This window comes from Arachis hypogaea, chromosome 2, assembly GCF_003086295.3.
Source record: "Arachis hypogaea cultivar Tifrunner chromosome 2, arahy.Tifrunner.gnm2.J5K5, whole genome shotgun sequence".
Taxonomy (NCBI): domain Eukaryota; kingdom Viridiplantae; phylum Streptophyta; class Magnoliopsida; order Fabales; family Fabaceae; genus Arachis; species Arachis hypogaea.
In genome coordinates this window covers 37,562,981-37,576,351 of record NC_092037.1, presented here as the reverse complement: position 1 = coordinate 37,576,351, position 13,371 = coordinate 37,562,981, and the positions used below count along the sequence as shown (strand labels likewise).

At 40.6% G+C, this 13,371-nt stretch overlaps 1 non-coding gene across 1 annotated transcript; it reads right to left on the bottom strand.

Annotated features, from left to right (window-relative positions):
* Nucleotides 1–7,676: 7,676 nt before the first annotated feature.
* LOC112764901 (small nucleolar RNA R71) lies at nt 7,677–7,784 on the bottom strand. Its single transcript, XR_003183392.1, has one exon. It is a non-coding gene; the product is annotated as a small nucleolar RNA R71 (small nucleolar RNA).
* Between the last annotated feature and the right edge of the window lie 5,587 nt (nt 7,785–13,371).

Here is a 13,371-nt window from a genome sequence, read left to right as displayed (position 1 = left end):
TCTAGATCTCAATTGCCTTCTCAGATCCAAATTCACAAAGCAATTAACAAGAAATTAAAGAGGGAGCAGTAAAGGAAATTGGATTCAACTCAATTATGCAGTGAGGTAATCAAAGAGATCTTAAATGGAGATTGAGACAGAAATTCCTCAATTCTTCACACTCAAGATTCAAACAAGAAAAGTAAAAATGCTCCAGCAAGAACGAGGAAGAAGAGAGATCAATTCTCCTTCCCAATTCTCTCAAATCTCAGTTCAAAGCTCTCAGAGAAAATGAAGTTTCAAAATGTAAAAATTCAAAAATCAAAAGAAGGGTCAAAAGTCAAAAGTAAAAGAAAAGTTCAAAGCTCAAAAGAAAGGTCCTAATTACATCAAACTATCTCCTATTTATACACTTTCTATTCTTGGATCTTGGAATTTGGATGGGCTTTTGATTTGGTGAAGAAATGAATTAAATTGGATTTTTAATCCAATTTTCAGCCCATGAAAAATTGGCTTCCAGGAGGCTGCCCTGCCCTTATGGAGGGCAGGGCAGGAAATTGTGCGTGCGTGTTGGTGCATGTGGTGCTGCAGGATGCTGCCCTGCCCTTGTAGAGGGCAGGGCAGAGTTTTGTGGTGCGCCAGATTCTGCTGCCCGTGCGTGCTGCTGCTGCCGAGACTCCCTTGGTGCGCCAACTCTTGTGCGCTGGCCGTGCATCACAAAATGCTGCCCTGCCCTTGTGGAGGGCAGGGCAATGTGCCAAAGGTGAAATCCCACGTTCGATACTCGGTGGAGGCACATGTTGCTCCTTTTTCGTTGGTTTTCTTGGCACCAAAGTCATGCTTAGTTCCTTACTTCCTCATGGTGCTGTGTTCGATTCTTGGAGTTTGAAAGCAAGCTTGTTTTCTTTTTGTTTGAACGCTACTCCTTCCTTCCTTGTCCTTGGGTTCGAAACCCATAGGAAGCACTAGGAAGCAATTTCCTTTGAATTATTCTTGATTGAAGCCCGATATTGCTCTTGAGGAGGGCAGGGCAGAGTTTTTGCTTCCTTTGGTCCTTGGCATCAAATTGTGCTCCGCGCTTGTTGTGGGCAGGGCAATGTTGCCTTTCAAGACTTGGTTCAATATGTTGCTCTCCTGGAGGGCAGTGTGCCCTTGTGGAGGGCAACATTTGCTTCCTCCTTCTATACACCACACTCTTTTCTCCTTGGGCCACGCTTTCTTAAGCCACGTTTTTCCTTTTTTTCTTTCTTTCTTCACCTACAAGAAACCAAAACAACCACTCAAAGTATCTCTAAATTCACAAGGTTTATAATTCATTAAAAATCAATTAATTCTTGCTCAAACCTCATGATTTAGCATCAATTTAATGGTAGTTGCTTGATTTAAAGAAGTTATGCATTTTCATTCCAAATCACTTACTTAGGATGCAAGAAAGTGCATAAAGACTAATAAAACTAGTGAAATTAGCTTGAAAAATGGGTATATGATGACTTGTCATCACAACACAAAACTTAAATCTTGCTTGTCCCCAAGCAAGCATCAAAACTAAGAGAAAATGAAATGAACAAGAAGAGCAAACATATCCTTATTAGGCATATAGCAGAACTTGGTTTATGGAGTTTTTATGCAGACAATGACAACCCAAGTTATTGTTTGCTGTTACATAATATACATCTTTCCTCAAAGGCTTACTAAACTTGCTGTTATAAGGTTTACTCTTTAATTACTCCCTTGCTAACTTTTCTTTTCTCATTTTGCTTAACAAGCTTATTATTCTTTGAAGGCTTGGTGTCAAATGTTGCAGTAGTAGCCTTTGGCTTTATTTTTACTCAACATCTTTCCACCACAGACACATGACTCACTATTTCCTCATAGGATCATTGATGCCCAGCATCTCTTTGGATAACTAAATGTTCTGTATCTAAGTTGCTCTTTATTGTGGACTTTCAATTGGTCATCCCAAATCAGTTGATCTAAGTGACCGGGTTTTAAAATACCCCTCAGAATTTACTTATCCAAGCATATCCTAGTACAAGAACACCACAGGCATATGTCCTAGGGTCCAAGCTATTGGTGTCCAACCTTTATTCTTTGTTTTTCTTGCCACATTGGCTTTTTCTTCTTCCTTTTCTTTTTGTTTTATTTTTTTCTATTCTCAAGGGTTTTTTTCTTTATTGATAAGAACCTTTATAACAGCAAGCTAGCTCACACTTTAATGAAAATGACACTATGCAGCAATTATTCCATGAGTTATGCATTTAATCAAACACATACACCACCATTAACTTCCATTCTAACTCATGCAACATTGGATATTTACTTTCCAATTCAAACAATTTTCTTTTATTCAAGCATATGGGAAACAAAACAAAATTCAGCTAGGTGATGGATGACAAGCAAAATTCAGATTTAGCATTTCTCTAGCTATTTATTAAGTAACAAAGAAAAATAAAAAAATTGCACGAAGTAAAAGAAATAAACAATGGAGGCATATCATGTTTCAGACATGCATCTCCTTATTAGGGATATGAAGGAAGAAGTATGAAAGAACTTTGCCACCTTCTAATGATTGTGGCTGCCGCTTGATTCTCCCTTTTTCTTCTTTCTCTTCCCTAGCTTGGAGTAGTATCGGACTTCTTCACCAGGGCATCTTCTATCCCAGACAGAATCTAAGAGTCCTGAGAGTCCAACTTCTTCCAATCTGTTAAGTGTTAACTCCGTGTAATGATGAGATCTTGCTTTTTGCTTGGCTTCAAATTCAGGGCATTGCTCAAATGGCTTGATATGTGGATTGAGTGTTGGCAAATTGTGGGTCAAATACTCCAACCTTGCTTGTATGTTTTCATCACTCTCCATTCTTTGCACATATCTAATTTCTTCCATAGTGTGATGAATATTCTTCCATTGATATAGGCTGTGACTATATTCCCCTGCTTTAGCTTGACTAAAATACAGCTTATCATATGATTCCTTGAATTCTTTGTATTGCTCTTTTTGTCCTTCAAGAATCTCTGCTTGAAATTCTTGCTGCTGAGTCATCATTTGTTGTTGCCATCTCTCTTGCTTCTCCTTCATTTGATGCTGCCAAGCTTCTCGTTCCTCTTTATCCCTCAAATATTGCTCCCTAAAGTCTGGATGGGGCTCTAGATATTGCTCTTGGCGCCCTTGATTTTGCTCTTGTTGAGCTTGCATGAGTTGCTGAGATAGCTCTTCAATTGTTCTTTGTAGCTGGCTCATGTCTATGGCACCATGAGCTTGATTTCGTCCTTCCTCTCTTTGTGATCTCCTTTGTTTGGGAGCTACCACCCCCTCTTGATCATCTTCTTCATTCATTCCTTCCATACTCTTCTTGGTGATTCCTTTCCCCTTTTTCACTTTTTCTGTGTCCTCATCTCCAAAGATCACTCTAGCTCTGTTGCATAGCCTGAGGATGGTACTTGGATGTCCAAGACCACTTGATTTACTTGTACTGTTAGCCATCTCTTGAATACTGTCGGCTATGAGTTGTGCGAGGTTGACTTCTCCTCCATGTAGGATGCAGTATGTCAAGAGTGCTCGTTTGATTGTGACCCAAGAGGCGTTTCCAGGAGGAAGGATAGACCTCCTTACTATCTCATACCATCCTGATGAGCGGATAATTTGTATACTTTTTGGCATTGTTTTTAGTATGTTTTTGTTATGATATAGTTAGTTTTTAGTATATTTTTATTAGTTTTTAGTTAAAATTCACTTTTCTGAACTTTACTATGAGTTTGTGTGTTTTTCTGTGATTTCAGGTATTTTCTGGCTGAAATTGAGGGACCTGAGCAGAAATCTGATTCAGAGACCAAAAAGGACTGCAGATGCTGTTGGATTCTGACCTCCCTGCACTCGAAGTGGATTTTCTGGAGCTACAGAAGCCCAATTGGCGCGCTCTCAACGGCGTTGGAAAGTAGACATCCTGGGCTTTCCAGCAATATATGATAGTCCATACTTTGCCCAAGATTTGATGGCCCAAACCGGCGTTCAAAGTCACCTCAAGAAATCCCAGCGTTAAACGCTGGAACTGGCACCCAAATGGGAGTTAAACGCCCAAACTGGCACTAAAGCTGGCGTTTAACTCCAAGAAGAGTCTCTGCACGAAAAATGCTTCACTGCTCAGCTCAAGCACACACCAAGTGGGCCCGGAAGTGGATTTTTATGTCATTTACTCATTTCTGTACACCTTAGGTTACTAGTTTTCTATAAGTAGGACCTTTGACTATTGTATTAGAGATCTTTGGATCTTTGGATCTTTATATCTTTTGATCACTTTAGATCTTAGATCATTGGGAGGCTGGCCATTCGGCCATGCCTAGACCTTATGCTTATGTATTTTCAACGGTGGAGCTTCTACACACCATAGATTAAGGTGTGGAGCTCTGCTGTACCTCGAGTATTAATGCAATTACTATTGTTCTTCCATTCAATTTCGCTTGTTCTTTATCCAAGATATCAGTTGTTCTTCAACTTGATGAAGGTGATGATTGACGCCCATCACCATTCTCACCCATGAACAACGTGACTGACAACCACTCTTGTTCTACAAGCATTTGAGGCTTGGTGAATATCTCTTGGATTCCTGATTGCACGATGCATGGTTGATCGCCTGACAACCGAGTGCTCGCCTGACAAACGAGCCAGCCATTCCGTGAAGTCAGAATCTTCGTGGTATAGGCAAGAATTGATGGCAGCATTCAAGAGAATCCGGAAGGTCTAACCTTGTCTGTGGTATTCTGAGTAGGATTCAATGACTGAATGACTGTGACGTGCTTCAAACCTGTAACCTACCGGGCGTTAGTGACAGACGCAAAAGAATCACTGGATTCTATTCCGGTAGGGGAGGGAACCACACCGGTGATTGGCAGCACTGTGACAGAGTGTGTGCATTAGCTTTCACTGCGAGGATGGGAGGTAGCTGCTGACAACAGTGAAACCCTACACGAGCTTGCCATGGAAAGGAGGAAGAAGGATTGGATGAAGGCAGTAGGAAAGCAGAGAGACGGAAGGGAAGGCATCTTCATGCGCTTATCTGAAGTTCCTACCAATGAATTACATAAGTATCTCTATCTTTATCTTTATGTTATTTTCGTTCATCACCATTATCATTTGAGTTTTCCTGACTAAGATTTACAAGATGACCATAGCTTGCTTCAATACTAACAATCTCCGTGGGATCGACCCTTACTCACGTAAGGTTTATTACTTGGACGACCCAGTGCACTTGCTGGTTAGTTGTGCGAAGTTGTGTAATGCCATGGTATTGAGCTACCACGTTTTTTGGAGCCATTACCAGGGATTATGAGAGTTGTGAAAAAGTATTGTTCACAATTTCGCCCACCAAGTTTTTGGCGCCGTTGCCGGGGATTGTTCTAGTTTTGAGCAAGCCTTTTGTCCGGTAACATTAATGCCAAAATCCGGCAACAGCACCAAGTTTTTGGCGCCGTTGCCGGGGATTGTTCAAGTTTTGAGCAAGCTTTGGTAACATCAGTGCCAAGATCCGGCAACAACATCAAGTTTTGGTGTTATTGCCCGGGATTGTTTAGGCTGGACAACTGACGGTTCATCTTGTTGCTTAGATTAGGTACTTTTTTTTTGAAATTCTTGAAGATGAGTTCTAGAGTTTCATGATGATTTGTTGAAATCTGGCTGGCTGAAAAGCCATGTCTAATCTCATTGGACCGAGGTTTCAACTTATCACCACAGGAGCTTGTTGATTTCTATCAATCTTGCTCTTGGAGCAGTAATCTGCTAAGGCTTGGCTGGCCTCTGGCCATGTCTAGTGTTTTGGACCGAAGCTTTCTTTGAAAGCTTGGCTGGCTGTGAAGCCATGTCTAATTCCTGGACCGGAGTCTTAGACTAGCATTGCACTGATTCCTGGAATTCTCATTGAGAATTTTGATATCTTTTTCCATTTTATTTTCGAAAAACACAAAAAAAAAATTTTAAAAATCATAAAATCCAAAAATATTTCTTGTTTGAGTCTAGAGTCTCATCATAAGTTTGGTGTCAATTGCATGCATTCATATATCTTGGTGATCTTCAAGATGTTCTTGATGATTTACTTGCTCTGATCTTTGAATTCTATTGACTTGAATGTCTAGTGTGTCTCATTTGCATTTTCATCCTGTTAGTGTCAGTAGCATACAAACTGCTAAGTTTGGTGTCTTGCATGCATTGTTATTTGATTCTTGTTGCATTTTGATTTTTCCTTATTATTAAAAATCCAAAAATATTTTTAATTTGTGTCTTTTCAAGTCAATTATACAGAGAATTGAAGATTCAGAACACACAGCAGAGGAATTGCACAGAAAAAGCTGGGCGTTCAAAACGCCCAGTGAAGAAGGACAGACTGGCGTTTAAACGCCAGCCAGGGTACCTGGTTGGGCGTTTAACGCCCAAAAGGGTAGCATTTTGGGCGTTAAACGCCAAAATGGATACCATTCTGGGCGTTTAACGCCAGGATGGCTAGGGGAGGAAGATTTTGTTTCCAAATCAGATTTTTTTAAGTTTTCAAAATCTTTTCAAAATCAAATCTTTTTCAAATCAATTTTTCAATCAAATCTTTTTCAAAATTAACTTCTTTCCTCTTTCAAAGAAACTTACTATCAATTAATGATTTGATTCAACATTTCAAGTATGTTGCCTTTTCTGTTGAGAAAGGTTTTATGTTTGAATCATATCTTTTCTTGTTAGGCAAGTCATTAATTTTAAAATCATATCTTTTCAAAATGTTTTCAAATCATATCTTTTAAAATTGTTTTCAAATCATATCTTTTTAATCACATTTTTTTTCAAATTAAGTTTTCAATCAAATCTTTTTGATTTCTAATTTCAAAATCTTTTTCAAAAATCACTTGATCTCTTTTCCATTTTCATTTTCGAAAATTAAGTAATGTTTTTCAAAAATGTTTTCAAAATTTTTCACTTAATTTTCGAAAATGACTTCCCTCCTTCACACATCCTTCTATTTATGGACTAACACTATCCTTTAATGCAAAATTCGAACTCCATTCTCTCTGATAAATTCGAATTTTCCACTTCTGTCTTCTACTCTTCTTTTCCTCTGACATCTAAAGGAATCTCTGTACTGTGACATAGAGGATTCCACATCTTCTTGTTCCCTTCTCTTTCTTATGAGCAGGAGCAAAGACAAAGGCATTCTTGTTGAGGCTGATCCTGAACCTGAAAGGACCTTGAAGAGAAAGCTAAAAGAAGCCAAAGCACAACTCTCTTTAGAGCACCTGGACAAATTCTTCAAGGAAGAAGAACAAATGGCAGCCGAAAACAACAACAATGCCAACAATGCAAGGAAGGTGCTGGGTGACTTTACTGCACCTACTCCCGACTTCTATGGGAGAAGCATCTCTATCCCTGCCATTGGAGCAAACAACTTTGAGCTTAAGCCTCAATTAGTTTCTCTAATGCAACAGAATTGCAAGTTCCATGGACTTCCATTGGAAGATCCTCATCAGTTTTTAGCTGAATTCTTGCAAATCTGTGACACAGTCAAGACTAATGGGGTAGACCCTGAGGTCTATAGACTGATGCTATTCCCTTTTGCTGTAAGAGACAGGGCTAGAACATGGTTGGACTCTCAACCTAAAGAAAGCCTGGACTCTTGGGAAAAGCTAGTCAATGCCTTCTTGGCAAAGTTCTTTCCACCTCAAAAATTGAGTAAGCTTAGAGTGGAAGTCCAAACCTTCAGACAGAAGGAAGGAGAATCCCTCTATGAAGCTTGGGAAAGATACAAACAATTGATCAGAAAGTGTCCCACTGATATGCTTTCTGAATGGAGCATCATAGGTATTTTCTATGATGGTCTCTCTGAACTGTCTAAGATGTCCTTGGATAGCTCTTCTGGAGGATCTCTTCATCTGAAGAAGACGCCTACTGAGGCTCAAGAACTGATTGAAATGGTTGCAAATAACCAATTCATGTACACTTCTGAAAGAAATCCTGTGAACAATGGGACTAGTCAGAAGAAAGGAGTTCTTGAGATTGACACTCTGAATGCCATATTGGCTCAGAACAAAATATTGACCCAACAAGTCAATATGATTTCTCAAAGTCTGTCTGGAATGCAAAATGCACCAAGCAGTACTAAGGAAGCTTCATCTGAGGAAGAAGCTTATGATCCTGAGAACCCTTCAATGGAAGAGGTGAATTACATGGGAGAATCCTATGGAAACACCTACAATCCTTCATGGAGGAATCATCCAAATCTTTCATGGAAGGATCAACATAGACCTCAACAAGGTTTCAATAACAATAATGGTGGAAGAAATAGGTTTGGCAATAGCAAGCCTTTTCCATCATCTTCTCAGCAACAGACAGAGAGTTCTAAGCAGAATAATTCTGACTTGGCAACCATGGTCTCTGATCTAATCAAAACCACTCAAAGTTTCATGACTGAAACTAGATCTTCCATTAGGAATTTGGAAGGACAAGTGGGTCAGTTGAGCAAGAAAATTACTGAACTTCCTCCAAGCACTCTCCCAAGCAATACTGAAGAAAATCCAAAAGGAGAGTGCAAGGCCATCAACATGGCCGAATTCTGGGAGGAAGGAGAGGCAGTGAACGCCACTGAGGAAGGCCTCACTGGACGCCCACTGACCTCCAATGAGTTCCTCAATGAGGAACCATGGGAATCTGAGGCTCAAGATGAGACCATAGAGATTCCATTGGACTTACTTCTGCCATTCATGAGCTCTGATGAGTATTCTTCCTCTGAAGAGGATGAGTATGTCACTGAGGAGCAAGTTGCTAAATACCTTGGAGCAATCATGAAGCTAAATGACAAGTTATTTGGAAATGAGACTTGGGAGGATGAACCCCCTTTGCTCACCAAAGAACTGGATGACTTGTCTAAGCAGAAACTGCCTCAAAAGAGGCAGGATCCTGGGAAGTTTTCTATACCTTGTACCATATGTACCATGACCTTCAAGAAGGCCTTGTGTGACTTAGGATCAAGTGTAAACCTCATGCCCCTCTCTGTAATGGAGAAATTAGGGATCTATGAGGTACAGGCTGCAAAAATCTCACTAGAGATGGCAGACAACTCAAGAAAACAAGCCTATGGACTTGTAGAGGATGTTCTGGTTAAGGTTGAAGACCATTACATCCCTACTGATTTCATAGTCCTAGAGACTGGGAAATGCATGGATGAATCCATCATCCTTGGCAGACCCTTCCTAGCCACAGCAAAGGCTGTGATTGATGTTGATAGAGGAGAGTTGATCATTCAAGTGGATGAAGAATCCTTGGTGTTTAAGGCCCAAGGATATCCCTCTGTCTTCATGGAGAGGAAGCATGAAGAGCTTCTCTCAAAACAGAGCAAAACTGAGCCCCCACAGTCAAACTCTAAGTTTGGTGTTGGGAGGCCACAACCAAACTCTAAGTTTGGTGTTGAACCCCCACATTCAAACTCTAAGTTTGGTGTTGGGAAGGTCCAACACGGTTCTGAGCATTTCTGAGGCTCCATGAGAGTCCTCTGTCAAGCTAATGACATTAAAGAAGCGCTTGTTGGGAGGCAACCCAATGTTTTATACTTAATTATTTTCTTTTGTTATTTTATCTTTTTTGTAGGTTGATGATCATAAGAAGTCATAAAAACAATGAAAAAAACAAAAACAAAATGAAAAACAGGAAGAAAAACAGCACACCCTGGAGGAAGATGCTGCTGGCGTTCAAACGCCAGTAAGCCTAGCAGTTGGGCGTTTAACGCCCAGTCTGGCACCCTTCTGGGCGTTTAACGCCAGAAAGGGGCACCAGACTGGCGTTAAACGCCAGTAAAGGGCAAGAACCTGGCGTTAAACGCCAGGAATGGGCATCAGCCCGGCGTTTAACGCCAGAAATGGCTCAAAACGTGGATTTTGATGTCATTTGGTGCAGGGATGCCTTTTCCTTGACACTACAGGATCTGTGGACCCCACAGGACCCTACCATCACTCTCTCTCTTCTTCCCCCATTCACCAATCACCTCAACACCTCTTCCCCAAAAACCCCTCACCTATCAAATCCTATCCTTCTCTTCACCACTCACATCCATCCTTCATAAATCCCCACCAACCTCACCCTTCAAATTCAAACCACTTTCCCTCCCAAACCCACCCATAATGGCCGAACCATTCATCCCATCTCTCCTATATATACCCCTCTTCAACCCTTCATTTTCACACAACCTAAACACCACTTCTCTCCCTCTTTGGCCGAATACACCGCAATCCCCCTCTTCCTCATTTCTTCTTCTTCTACTCTCTTCTTTCTTCTTTTGCTCGAGGACGAGCAAACATTTTAAGTTTGGTGTGGTAAAAGCGTTGCTTTTTCGTTTTTCCATAACCATTATGGCATCCAAGGCCGGAGAAACCTCTAAGAAGAGGAAAGGGAAAGCAAAAGCTTCCACCTCCGAGTCATGGGAGATGGATAGATTCCTCTCAAGGGTGCATCAAGTCCACTTCTATGAAGTTGTGGCCTTGAAGAAGGTGATCCCCGAGGTCCCTTTTTCACTCAAAAAGGGTGAATATCCGGAGATCCGCCATGAGATCCGAAGAAGAGGTTGGGAAGTTCTTACCAACCCCATTCAACAAGTCGGAATCTTGATGGTTCAAGAGTTCTATGCCAATGCATGGATCACCAAGAACCATGACCAAAGTGTGAACCCGAATCCAAAGAACTACCTTACTATGGTTCGGGGGAAATACTTGGATTTTAGTCCGGAGAGTGTGAGGGTGGCGTTCAACTTGCCTATGATGCAAGGAGATGAACATCCTTACACTAGAAGGGTCAACTTTGATCAAAGGTTGGACCAAGTCCTCACAGTCATATGTGAAGAGGGCGCACAATGGAAGCAAGATTCAAGAGGAAAGCCGGTCCAATTGAGAAGGCATGACCTCAAACCCGTGGCTAGAGGATGGTTAGAGTTCATACAACGCTCAATCATTCCCACTAGCAACCGGTCCGAAGTTACCATAGACCGGGCCATCATGATCCATAGCATCATGATTGGAGAAGAAATAGAAGTTCATGAGGTCATAGCCCAAGAACTCTATAAGGTGGCGGACAAGACCTCCACCTTAGCAAGGTTAGCCTTTCCTCATCTCATTTGTCACCTCTGTTATTCAGTTGGAGTTGACATAGAGGGAGACATCCCCATTGATGAGGACAAACCCATCACCAAGAAAAGGATGGAGTACACAAGGGATCCCACTCATCATGAAATCCCTGAAATTCCTCAAGGGATGAATTTTCCTCCACAAAACTATTGGGAGCAACTACACACCTCCCTAGGAGAGTTGAGTTCCAACATGGGACAACTAAGGGTGGAGCATCAAGAACACTCCATCATCCTTCATGAAATTAGAGAAGATCAAAGAATCATGAGGGAGGAGCAACAAAGACAAGGAAGAGACATTGAGGAGCTCAAACACTCCATAGGATCTTCAAGAGCAAGAAAGAGCCGCCATCACTAAGGTGGACCCGTTCTTTGATTTCCTTGTTATTTGTTCTTCTGTTTTTCGAATTTTATGCTTATGTTTATCCATGTTTGTGTCTTATGATCATTAGTGTCTTAGTGTCTATGCCTTAAAGTTATGAATGTCCTATGAATCCATCACCTTTCTTGAATAAAAATGTGCTTAATTGAAAAGGAAGAATTGCATGAATTTTGAATTTTATAACAGTTAATTATTTTGATGTGGTGGCAATATTTTTGTTCTCTGAATGTATGCTTAAACAGTGCATATGTATCTTGAATTTGTGGTTCATGAATGTTGGCTCTTGAAAGAATGATGAAAAAGGAGACATGTTACTGAGGATCTGAAAAATCAATAAAATGATTCTTGAAGCAAGAAAAAGCATTTCAAAAAAAAAAACCGAAAAAAAAAGAAGAGAAAAAAAAATAATAGAGAAATAAGAGTTGTGATCCAAGGCAAATAAGAGTGTGCTTAAGAACCCTGGACACCTCTAATTGGGGACTTTAGCAAAGCTGAGTCACAATCTGAAAAGGTTCACCCAATTATGTGTCTGTGGCATGTATGTATCCGGTGGTAATACTGGAAGACAGAGTGCTTTGGGCCACAGCCAAGACTCAATAAATAGCTATGTTCAAGAATCATCATACTTTACTAAGAGAATCATTAGCACTATCTGGACTCTGAGTTCCTAAAGAAGCCAACCATTCTGAATTTCAAGGGATAGATTGAGATGCCAAAACTGTTCAGAGGCAAAAGGTTAAAAACCCCGCTCATCTAATTAATACTGATCTTCATAGATGTTTTTGGAATTCATTGCATATTCTTTTCTTTTTATCTTATTTGATTTTCAGTTGCTTGAGGACAAGCAACAATTTAAGTTTGGTGTTGTGATGAGCGGATAATTTGTATACTTTTTGGCATTGTTTTTAGTATGTTTTTGTTATGATATAGTTAGTTTTTAGTATATTTTTATTAGTTTTTAGTTAAAATTCACTTTTCTGGACTTTACTATGAGTTTGTGTGTTTTTCTGTGATTTCAGGTATTTTCTGGCTGAAATTGAGGGACCTGAGCAGAAATCTGATTCAGAGACCAAAAAGGACTGCAGATGCTGTTGGATTCTGACCTCCCTGCACTCGAAGTGGATTTTCTGGAGCTACAGAAGCCCAATTGGCGCGCTCTCAACGGCGTTGGAAAGTAGACATCCTGGGCTTTCCAGCAATATATGATAGTCCATACTTTGCCCAAGATTTGATGGCCCAAACCGGCGTTCAAAGTCACCTCAAGAAATCCCAGCGTTAAACGTTGGAACTGGCACCCAAATGGGAGTTAAACGCCCAAACTGGCACTAAAGCTGGCGTTTAACTCCAAGAAGAGTCTCTGCACGAAAAATGCTTCACTGCTCAGCTCAAGCACACACCAAGTGGGCCCGGAAGTGGATTTTTATGTCATTTACTCATTTCTGTACACCTTAGGTTACTAGTTTTCTATAAGTAGGACCTTTGACTATTGTATTAGAGATCTTTGGATCTTTGGATCTTTATATCTTTTGATCACTTTAGATCTTAGATCATTGGGAGGCTGGCCATTCGGCCATGCCTAGACCTTATGCTTATGTATTTTCAACGGTGGAGCTTCTACACACCATAGATTAAGGTGTGGAGCTCTGCTGTACCTCGAGTATTAATGCAATTACTATTGTTCTTCCATTCAATTCCGCTTGTTCTTTATCCAAGATATCACTTGTTCTTCAACTTGATGAAGGTGATGATTGACGCCCATCACCATTCTCACCCATGAACAAAGTGACTGACAACCACTCTTGTTCTACAAGCATTTGAGGCTTGGTGAATATCTCTTGGATTCCTGATTGCACGATGCATGGTTGATCGCCTGACAACC